Below are 12940 nucleotides of genomic sequence, written 5' to 3' on the forward strand. Positions count from 1 at the left end.
GAATCACCGAGAAATCATAAAATACAGACAAATAAAAATCGCGGAAAATTACCTGCCAGTTATGCGCCTAGGCATTCTGTATTCTTGCACCTGTTTAATATAAAAGGATATGAAAAGATACCATTTATTCAATGAATAAATGTTATCTCATGTATACCTACATAGGAATATTTAAAACTTTTTTATGATAATCTAAGAATATACATGTCTTAGATTACGAATCGGTCAAAAATCCGCGATCAGTTAGTTAACCAATCAAATAATTTTTATTTTAAATTACAATTCTTTGTAATTTAAAATAAAATATTTTTATTTTAAATTCAATTACAATTGATCGTAAAACTTTTACATTTTCTGAAATCTTATTTCAGTTTGACAGTGTGTCTTGTGTAAATACTCACCCAGTCATACAAATGTGTATAGTTTTAAGTCACTAGTTATAAGCCTTGGTTGTAAATCACTAGTCATTAATTTTACTTATAAGCCACTAGTTATAAGCCTTAGTTGTAAGTCACCAGCTATTCATCTTAGTTATAAGCCTCTCTAGTAATAAGTCATAAATCTAAGTGATAGGAATAGGTTAAATTTTAAAAGCCCTTGAGGTGATTTTCTCGCGAAAACTGAGATTTTTGAAATTTAAAAAAAAAAAAATTAAATTGATAAAGATGAAATTAAGGACGGGTAAAGACTGAAATAATAAAAGATCTTTCACAGAACTTGAAAATTAACTTTGTAATTTGAATAATTGTTCAAATTCTCTGAAACAACCCGTCCTAAGTGTTATGATATGTATGACCTAAAAATATGACGGAGTTTTACAAATACATTTTTTTACCCTAAACCACAAATAATTCATGGCGAGTTGGATATTTACGTCACATTACATATAGGTATCAAGTATATTTAACGCCTCCCCTCAAAATACCTCACGCGCCATTAAATCTGAGACAAGATAATATATTTCTCGTCCCATCAATGTCACTTGACCCACCGCTGGTATTATTTATCTGAAAACTGTATGCCAAAACAGTATGGGGTGTCTGGACTCCATTTATGAGAATATTTTAAAAAGAAAACCACCTAAAAGTTATTTGGAAGAGGCATATTTTATCAAACGACTACCTTAATAATAATAATAACAACACGGTATTTGTATAGCGCAGTTTAGTGTCATTACACTTCAAGTGCGCTTTACTATAACAAACTTAAAAACGGTAATTTAGTATTAGTGGACATGTTCAAAATGTAAAATTATTCCTACAGTGTGCCTTACCCAATACAGATCTTATATTATAACACTAGATATACTGTTTATACAAAGTGATGACAAAACTTAAAAGCAATAACAGCAGGACAAGACAATACAACAATATTCAAATTAAAGACATAATATAAAACAGGAGGCTTTTTGAACTCAGAAATGAAAATCTTCTGAGCAGACATTTTAAAAGGTATAAGGAGGCAACCGAAACCAAACAATTACCGGAAGTTTTAGAATGTGGCTTATTATAAAATATCGAAAAGAAATTAAGATTTGTTTTTACCCTACATACCCCAATCACTATTTTCTTATTGGATTTATTTACACACTTCATTCTGTCTCCTACCGAGGAACGAATCACATTTAGGAATATAAATTCTTGTACCTCCCATCTTAAAATTTGCTTTTCCTTTTATAAACACGTTCATTGAAGAACATAATATATTATTTAAATAAATAACAGGATTAAATAATAGCATTTCCAATAATACGTGTTCCAAATTATGTCCTCGGCGAGCGAACTGTATCTAAATTTTTTTAATAATCAGTAAACAGTGTTAATTTCAAATGACCTCCCAGGTAAGTATAGTCCTGTACATTATCTACCTATACAAAATATACATAAATAATAATACGATACGTATATTTTAACGCTATAATATCTATACATTTACATACATACACACAGATATATTATAATAGAATAATATTCAGCACGTTCCAGAGTGGTGGATATTCTAAGCCTCACCTTTGTGGAGAAAGACCAGGTGGTGGAAAAGTATAAAGATTCGACACATTCAAAGATTAAGAATCAATTCATTCGTAAAACAAACTCAAAACAAAATTTCATACAATCCAAAGACAACAAAAATTTTGAAAGTAAATTTCAAGAGTAACAGCCGATTTAACAATCAAACATAGAATATTAAACAATAACATCAACAGTACCGAACTTCTGTCCCTAATAATTTGTTAACGTACCTTCGAGATGAACACGACATACAGCGCTATACAACATGGTTAGTAAAACAAATAAACAATTAAAAGTTAAAACAAATGCAGCGTCTAATTTGTCAATTAACCGCATATTATAGTTATAATATTTGTCTAAACTCTAACATCCCCATTTTTCGGGAATCACTGCACAAATTTAAAAGGAGCATAATGTTAATGATATGAACTGTTCAATGCGCACACATATACAGACACTAACACATACATACAACCAGAGATGTGCAAAATGGGTACCCAAAACCATTTGAAATGCAAAATGGAAATGGGTCAAAACTTTTCCATTTGAAAATGCAAAATGCAAAATGGTTTTTAGAAAAGCATTTCAAATGCAAAATGCAAAATACCTATTTTCAAAATGCATTGAAAATGCTAAATGGTTTCTCAGGTCAAACAATAATAATTATAGAATTTTTAAACAATTTTGTCATTTAATAATGGACATCAATGTAAAACAAACATATTACATGATGGTAAATCCAAAAACACCACGACTACAGATTATGAAATAACAAAAAATTTGCGCGGGACTAATGTTGCCAACGTAAAAACATAGAAACTGCTATCTAACATTTAATATTACAGCGTCATGGCCCCATGTTCAGTATTTGAATCAGTATTTTTTGTAATGGTATCACTCAATTGCCAGGGCTCCTACCAGGGAGCAACTTGACAAATGGAAATTATCTCTCATAGCGAGGTTGAGGACCGACTGATATTTGGGGCTTATGAAAAAATATGAGTGGAGATAGTAGGAAGAATGTTGCAAAAAAGCATTTAAAATGGAAAATGCATTGAGAAAAGCATTTAAAATGCAAAATGCAAAATGGTTTTTAGAAAAGCATTTAAAATGCAAAATGGAAAATACCCATTTTGCATTTTGCATTTCCATTTGAAATGGATTTATTTGAAATAAAGCACATCTCTGCATACAACACACCTATACACTACGCAGTATACACGTCACCCGGTAATTACTAGATAAACGTACGACACATTACAAGGAAACATACAGGTACCTACCCTGAAATATTAAATCTCTTAAAATTGTTTCACCACTCTACCTAATGTACTGTTTGTTTCTTTAACATAAAAGATATCGCTGCAAAAAAATAGATTACTTTCTGGCGCCACTAGATTAACCTAACTGCATCAGTTAGCCTTTCCATCTAAACAGAAGAATACTGGGTGAAGAAAAAGCTTTTGTGTATAGTTTATAAAAATCCTTGCCTTCAAATGTTAGTCAGAGGCATATGTCATGTTAGGAATTGATTGACAGGATCTCTCCTTATTTTTCTGATTTTCTGTTTCATTTTTCGTTTCAGAGTTGTAAATATTATCTTCAATGATTAAATAATATGTTAATTCAGATATTTTCTACTCAGTAGTAGGTAGGTACATCACATATAAGTTATCTATTGTGATTGATCATTTTCACAACTTCACAATATGTCAAACATTACAACTTAAATTATTATTTATTACAGTCGTGAGCACCCGTAGAAAGCGGCCTCACTACATTGAAAGCTTATTATTTATCTCCTGTGAATTCATTTACTTATTAAATATTTAAACATCACTTGTTTCACCTCGGGACGTTGACTAAGTGCCTCGCCTATAAAACAAGTTAGGCCTTTACGTGTTTTTTAAGCGATGGAAGACGCTTACAAATTACCACTTTTAATTATTGAGGGTAGCCTAACCAATTTACGTACACACACTTTTCTAGAGGCAAACGTCGCGACAAAAGGTATAAAGGTACTTAGTTAGTTGGTAGATATCTGGTAGATACGTACATACATAAGTAGTACCTACATTCTGTCAGGGCTACCAAAGCTCTAAATAAGAGATTCTCAAATTCTTTCGGGTCGCAACCCCACAAACACGAAGTGACTTGACCCCGACGGGGGAAGGCATTCAAAAGTTAATAACTTTCCCTTTTTTTCACTTTAATTATATTAATTTATATATTAATTTGAAAAAGTGAATTTTGCAAAATTCCTTGTTGAGTTGTCACTAATACTTGTGTCATTCTCGATAGTCAATGTGTTTTGGATTTCAAATTAATAAGCCTTTAAAATCCATCCTCACAGAGGTATACGTAAAAGTGAACGGTATAGGGTTTGCAATCCCGCATCCAGCAATCCCGCTGGATTTCAGCAATATTTGGTCCGGCAGATTTGTGGAATGTGTGGGATTTGCGGGATTGCGATACTAAACAATTCTAAATTTACACGAAAAACATGATTTTAATGAAAACAAGTACCTAGTGGTCATTTTTTGACAATGAAAGGGGAACTGAACTTGATGTTAGGAAGAGAGGATAAACCCGCATCTCAAACTTCAAGACATGAAACCGGTTTTGAAAAAAGATAATATGTCCATTTTAGAGAACGGAGAGATACCTTTAGTTAGCATACACCTTCTTGAGAACTGTCCCACAAACTAGTTGAAGTGTAGAAGCAGAAGAATGTTTTCCGCTGATGCGCTTTTGTGTACACCAATATCCGTTCGGGTATGGGTGACTGGCGTATGGTGTAAGTTATTTAACAATCTTCCTTTTTATCACAGTTTTCTTAAATAGTTAGAATGTTACGTTTTCAATATCTTTTTTATAATATTACTAGTACCAAAGATGATAGATACCAAATATTAAAAAAAAATCATTTAATGTTGACATTATTTCAATTTAATACCCCTTAATAAATTTCCTGCAAATCCTGCAGAACTCCACGCAAGTTTATAGTTTTATCCCGCAATCCTGCGGGATTTGCAAACCCTAGAACGGTAGTCAAATTCAAACAAGATATTGCTGGTACGTAGCGCATTAGAATTGAGAAACAACAATTTTTCAGCAAATACGCTAAGAGCAAAGGAATCGTTCAGATCCAAGAATTTTTACTGATTAAAAGTAAACACTATTACAAAAAAAAAAAAAAAAACTGTTTCGGCGGCGACTCCACAGAAAACCCTTCGCTACCACAAGTCACAAGCCATTAATTGGGAACCTATGCTTTGGAGAAAGCAGGTTCGTAATCAACTACCTTTATGAGAGCTTTACATTATTTTGTAGATTGTTTGGTAAATTTGCGTTCATAATGAATCATTACAAAATTCAATAAATATTTTATTGAATCTTCGTGAAAACGTGTTTTGAAATATTCGTAATTTACTAAAAGTTTATCAGGAAATCTTTTAATTCATTCGTTAGGCCTGCAATGCCGTTTTAAACCGGAATTACCAATAATTTTAGATTTTTAATAAATTAGCAATAGTAATTTTTCTCTGTGTGTAATTTATTTACCACACAAAATCATCCTCATTTTTTTTTAATTTCAGGCGAGTGTAATAATCATATATAATTACGTCCGTTTGTAATTCCGGCAGTGTAATATTGGTAAACGAAAATTAGGCCTGAGTTATTTCGTTCTGACATCGATAATAAGCTTGCAATTTATTTTGAGATATATCTAACCATCTTGAAAACCACTCCTTTTATCTATAAAATTTACGAAGGCGTCTATTATACTTGTGAAATCAATCATTATTAGTTAAAAATACATTTTTCCCCTTCAACAAACTTACAATACACCAGTAAAAGCTAACTAGCTTCTGCTTTAAATTAATTCGTTGATTGCCTCTTTAAAGTCGTCTTTCCCATACAAACGCCCGCACATCATCAATTCGTACGGAGGGGCCACTGTTTACAAGGGAGTAACCAAAGCCATTCCAAAGTTCGTCAATAATTCACACGCAGATTGTCAAGTTCCCCCACGGGACGGTAAAATGGGACACTTTGCTCCGAGGTCGACTCCGATAGTATAGTTGACTATCATGCCTCACATCGGGGACGGATTTGTTACACATCACGACGTTATCCTTCATTGTAAATTATACGGCTACCCGAGGTGACTTTGATTCATTATATTTCAAATTATACGTAAGTGGGTGAGAGAGTTTAGGTATTTCAGGGTTATTTTCAAAAGCCTATGGTGTTAGAGGACGAAATAATTCATTAATAAATAACGCTTTTGAAGAACGCGACATAAATTTGATCTTTTTTCTTTGGGTGACCAACAATGCATGCGTCATTTATGAATATTAAAGAATTCTTTAGGTACACCTAAATCAACGAAAAATGCCTCTTAGTATAGTAACTTGTAGTTATGTGAACATTAGACCTTACCATTATGAAGTCCAAATTTGAGTATGTAAGAAGTAAATAATAGTATAGTAGTCCTAGAAAAGATTATATTAGATATAAGATTTTTTTTTTAACTAAATAAAATATACTTTAAAAAAAAGACCTCGCGTCCAAAACAGTGTGTTTCTAATTTTCTTTTATTTAATACCTACCACAAAACCAAAATTTCATCTGAAATCAAAAGATTTGTAAGCAGGATATTGATAAAACACGCAATATTTTTTTATTTAATACTAGCTGCACTCCGCCACGCCTTGCTGTGACTGAGTCTATCTGTGCAGATAGAGAAACAGTGGCGCGTGTTGCTTTTGGGTCCAACAGATGGCGCTGTTTAAAAAACATGTTTGTCCAACATGTCGTCTTGTTTTAAAAAATAACATGTATGTCCAACAGATGGCGCTTTTAATATAAAAACATGTTTTACCTGTCACAGGTGAAATCTATATAATGTGGGTACATAAAAACACACGCGTATTCGAATGCAACTTTGTGTCAAAATTTCACTGCAATCGGTGTAAAAATTTCGAAAATATTAGATTTAAAAAAAATAATTAATTTTTAATTATTTAAAATAAATATATAAAAATTAAAATTCCGTCGCTATCTTAAAGAAAAAAAATTCTAGCTTTCTTCCGGGATATATTTAAAATATCTATAAATGCAAAATATTGAAAAAAGGCGGAATAGAAAATACAAATAAACACGAGGATTTTTTAATTGGAAAACAATCTTTACTGAACAGTCAAAACGTCCACCATCTTGAAGCGGAAACGGAACGTACAATCACATTTAAATTCAGACGAAACTCAAAACGGTCGATTGAAAATAGGACTTCGCTACGCTCAGACCATTATAGAAGTTACATTTTGAGTTTAAATGCAGAGTGCAGTGGGTAGAGGGGGCGTATACAGGGCTGGCCATATACAGGCGCAATTGGAGCAGTCAAAGTCAAGGAGACAATTATCAAAGGCGCTGATAATACCTGATACAACGCCCTTGAGGTTTTTACTAGAGCCAGGAGCCGTTTGAATCGAGGCCGGCCCTGAATGTACAAAACACCATGGACGTCACTACTGCAGAAATTGTGGTTAACAGCAAAAAAAATGTTTAAAAATCGTTCCTCTTTTTGCCGCCATGCGCCAGAAAGAATAAGGCCATGGATAAACTACTGCGTTCGCCAACTAGTTTTAGAGTACCTACGTGGTTAAGCTAAATGTCTTATAAAATGAGGACAGTAATGAGTGGTAAGGAAAGTGACAGATGTTAACTAACCTAAAAATTTCCTTTTTGTAATGCTTTAAACCACCTCCAACATTTTCTAAGAAGCGTCAGAAAAAAAATACACCGCAGGTTTGCGGTCTAAAAGTTTTCCGGCACTTTAAACTAAATTCCCATATTTCAAAAGTTGTATGTGGCTCAATTTTTTTTTTAAATGCTCAACTTAGTAAAAAATTTGGTAGTTATTTTTCGTGCCTGCTCCCGTTCACAAGCTCTGCCAACTTCTGCGGAAATTTCCAGCAAAAAATAGCTTTTTCCGGTTAGACACCGCCTGTGCGACCTTATTCAATTTTTGGTAAGCTTTTCGGTTAAAAATTTCGATAAATTAACGCAAAACTTCTAATTCCTCATTTTAGTCAGCAATACTTTTGAAAATATGATGAATGTCAAATTGCACACGGATGAAATTAATGATTAAAAATACTGTTCATTTTTTAAGAACCTCTTCAAATTATTAGCAATCCTGATAAACTTTTAGTTCAATGTATTGTCTCGATATTTATTATTTTTGTGTTTAATTCGTAGAACTCCATTTAATTAAATTTAAGTTCTGCAATTTTTTTTTGGTTTTTTTTGTTGTTACAGCTGTTTCGGCTTTCAAGGCCATTTTCAAACTGTGTTTGAAAATGTGACAGTTTGAAAATGGCCTTGAAAGCCGAAACAGCTGTAACAATAACAAAAACCAAAAAATACTTGCAGAACTTAATGATATTATTTAATTTGATTTAAATTATAAAAAAAAATAAAATAAAAACAAAATGTATTGCCTCGATGTCATGTTCATAAAAAAACCTAACATTTTCGCTTTTCGTCATTATATATTGTTAAAAAAAACGCAGGTGCATGATCACATGTTCCGATATTATTACGAATTTACTAAAAGTTTATGAGGAATCAGCCCTCAATCCCGTTTATAACCGGATTTCCAATAATTTGAAGAGACTCTTAATAAATTAGCAATACTCATTTTTCTCAGTCCAAAAGTGAATTATCTAAGATAAACTAACTCTTTTCTGTATACGTAATGAATTGTTTAGCTTTCAATAAACACAACAAAAACAAATGTAAATCTTTATTACTGATACCAATTTAATTTTTTTTTTTTTATGAAACATACTAATTTCAGTTGTCGGTGCATGGGGGCATGCATGATTTGAAATTGTATTTCTGCTTATTCTAAAATTATTCAAGTTCAATTAACTTTACTTTTTCAAAATTGAACCTGATAAATCATATCAGATAAGAACGGTAAAGTAGGTACCAAAATTATTTTAAAAATAATCATTTCTGTCTTTCTTTTGAGAATCCAAATCTGTCAAAATTGACGCATCTAAATTTTATCACTAACTAACGGGTTTCATTCTAAAGGTAATTCTGGTCATCTCTATAATAACAGACTATGCAATAATTACGATAGCGTATTATCCAAGGTTGATATTTTCAGTTCCGAACTTATCAAATACAAGAGGTCCATAAAAGAATATTTCTCTGTTGGTTTGTGAATAATGTTTATGTCTCTATTGCTTATCTCCATTATGATTTGATTTACCTCTCTCCATGGCTATAAATGTATTGGTTTGTAAATTTTTTGTTTTATATAATCTTTGTTTTGTATAATTTATTTAAATAACTATTCCATATTATGGTGTCTCAGTTAAAGTCACAAGGAGGAAATCCATAATTGGTTTTATTTTACAATATATAATACTTATGTACAAACTGAATAAATGTAAACTGTCGATATCCCGAAAATGAATAAATAAATAAATAATTAATGTCAACAAAAAATAAATACGCGTGTGTTTATATACCTTTAGTATATACCTGTATTATGTAGACTGAAAAAACAAGTTTAAAAAAAAAAACAGCGCCATCTGTTGGACGTAAAAGCAACACGCGCTATTGTTTCTCTATCTGCACAGACAGACTGAGCCACAGCAACGCGTGGCAGTGTAAAGCTAGTATGTATTTAATAAATACCTTCAGTTTCACAAATATTATAACACCCCGTGATATTTTCGGGTTTGCGCTAGTACTTAATAATTTAACTCTTATTTTTGTTGACCTCAGTTTACACTCAAATCTTGTATATGTTTTAATCAAGGTTAATTTTCTTTTAATTATTTAATATTATCTAATTTTTTTTTATTTTCTGAATAATATTTTTCATGCTCAGATTTTTTGAGAATGTTAAATATATTCTTCAAAAATCAATTTACTTTTGTTTTATAAACAAGCACTCACCAGGTTTTTCTTTTGTTTCAGGTATGTTTCTACGTTTTCCCTGGTCTACGATTATAAGAATACGCTGATGTTCGTAGAATTTAATCAATCATTCGTAATCACCCGATCGTAAGTATTAAATGTGTGCTATTTATTTTTTTAAACTAAAACCTGAACCGCGGACAGCCAAAAATATTTGACTAAATGTTACTTATAAAGATACCCTAATACGACTTTAGCAGTGTTTATACTGCGCCTTACCTCAACACGGCGCTATAAGGATCGCGGATTGTGAAGATCAATGAAGTATGGACAATAGTATATACCAGATGGTAAACATTGCCAGAAACTAAAAATTATTTACGCGAGCAGTTCTTACACGCCACTGTAGTGATGGTATAGCTATTGGCAGTGGGCGAAGCGGCTCAGTTTAGGGAGCCGGATCAGCACCGGTTCAAGCTATCCGTAGAGATCCAGTTTGGCGAACTGGCTCGATTGAACGATGGTTCTTTCGAATCCATGGGGAGGGGAGCGGCTAGAGAATTTAAGAGAAAAATAATTTCCACAATTTTTAAGATTTTCGTGGTGAGGGCAGAAGGAAGGATGAGGGGGAAGTGGCTCGAGAATTTCTAGAAAATTAACGCGTCCTCTTCAAAATTTTTCTACTTATAGTTATCGTAATACAGAAATCATAAGATGTGCTTGTAGGTAGTTAAATACCTACCTACTTTTTTAATAAACACGACGCCATAGTATGCGTGCGACTGAAGTGTGTGCATGCTATGAATTACTATATTATCAATCCGGATCAGTAGTGATTCGCGAGCCGTGAGAACCGTTGAACAATCACCGGTTTGCCGGTTCATTGGTCCGCCGCGGGTCACCAGCTCACCGGCTCACTCGTTCGCGAACGACTCGGCTCACCAGCTCACTTGCTCGCAAAGATCCGCGAATCGTGAAGAGTGGTCTTTGCGAATCGGATATTGAGATACGGATAGCTACACTAATAGATTGGAAGAGGGCGGTATACTGCTCGGGCTAAAATCGATAGTCATAATTTTATACTTGCCAGATTTTTTTAAGGATGGCAGCACTTTGTTCTAAACCATAAAACATGGCCGCTGTCGCATTTCGCGATTTGTTGCTAACTTCACGTTTCTCCAGATGACATTTGGAATGTCACTAACCCGTTCTGTTTTTTTTCCCTTTTAACACCTCACTTCAAGAATCTGTGCTGAGGTATTCGTATATTTTAGGTAAGGTGTTATTATGCCGTCAAGTAAAAAAACGCACACAGCATCGTCCTTGAAATTCTGCAGGAGGATACTTTGGTTCCATCCATGGCGGCAGTATTGTATACAGTTTAGATTGATAGCAGTTACATCATTATATTAAATACAAAAAAAATGTGAAAAGAAACTGGTACTGCATGAAGTGTACTTATTTATACAGTTAAGACGAAAGAGAATAAAAAAAAAACAAAAGTAGTTAATAGTACTTAAGTACTAAAAATTCAGGTATTTAAAAATATTACCAAATAATTACACAACAAAACTCTACTTAGTAGAACTAAAAACATAATATAGACGCTGATTAAATTGTATTTTGTTTGGTTTGGGGTGAGTAGATTTTGGAAAATTGTGTACCTATATTTTTATCCATTTTATGATCTGTTTTTTTAGTTTGTATATTGGTTAATTATCAGCAGGTGGTTTCAGATTAGATGTCATGTAGTAATACAGTATATTATTACAGTTTTCGTGGGACGTTAGGGGTTAAGTTTGTTGAAAACCTGGTTATTATTTAGGGCTGAGATGTTGATTTTAAAATATGATTCGACGGACAGGATAGTAACTGCTGTTACAATACTTATCAATTTAAATTTACATCACAGACAAATATTATACATTGATTATAGTTCATACCTTTTCGGTACTTTGAGGCAAAAGATTTGTTTTCATAATATTAATTCTGGGGGTTACTGCTAGAAGTACCTATGTCAGTTTTTTTTACTCAAAACCGTACAATATTTTAATACTCTAGGTTGATGAAATTATTGCCTGTCTAGTGAAGAAGTCAAATATTGATTTAGCGTTCATTACGCCAAGAAATCAATAAACGATCTTCATTCCTGAGATCAATTTGACATAGGCCCTTCTAGCATTAAGCCCCAAAAATAGTTATTTAATATATGTCTGTTTATAAATCGTAATACTATGTACAGTTTACAAAGACCTAATCAACATCGAAATGTGGGCGTAAACTTATATTCTCCGCACAGGTTTTAATTAGGTACACCGAGGTGTGAACAAAATGCTGTCAAAATGGATGGGGAAAAATCGTTTGTATATATGAGGAACATAATGCTGCATAGCGGCGTGTCACCCCGTGATAAATGCAAGACATGTTTTCGATACGCCCATGGATTAGTTGTAGGAACACCCACACGTTCATTCTTGAATAATCTGGTATGTAAGCATGGGCGTAACATTTGACATGGCTCGGAGACAGTTCACACGTTTTTTTATAATTTATGTATGTTATGGGCCTTAAAATTGATTATTTATATTCACACCCAATGAAGAAATTGGTTGCACACCTAATGAAGACATTGGTGTTTATGTGCACGCTAAATTAAGAAATTAGTGCTTATGTGCACACCTAATGAAAAAAAAGTGTTTATTTTTTATTTTTTTTTTTTTTTTTATTTATATATATAATTTGTACATTTATTTATAACAATTACAGGTAATAAAGCCTAAGACGTTATAATTGTACCATTTATGCAGTGTATATGCAATGCCAAAAATCTCGTAAATGTGCTATAGGACACAAAAAATAAATCTAATTTCTTATCTACCGCATTCAAAAAGCACGTAGCTCTCCCCACAGGTGAGTTCATTAATAAATTAGTGCGGCTTGCTCTACTATATAGAAGATTGTGATGACGTCCTCGAGAGTGA

The sequence above is a fragment of the Hesperophylax consimilis genome, chromosome 14 (genome assembly GCF_061612785.1).
Source record: "Hesperophylax consimilis isolate HC1 chromosome 14, BYU_Hcon_1.0, whole genome shotgun sequence".
Lineage (NCBI taxonomy): Eukaryota > Metazoa > Arthropoda > Insecta > Trichoptera > Limnephilidae > Hesperophylax > Hesperophylax consimilis.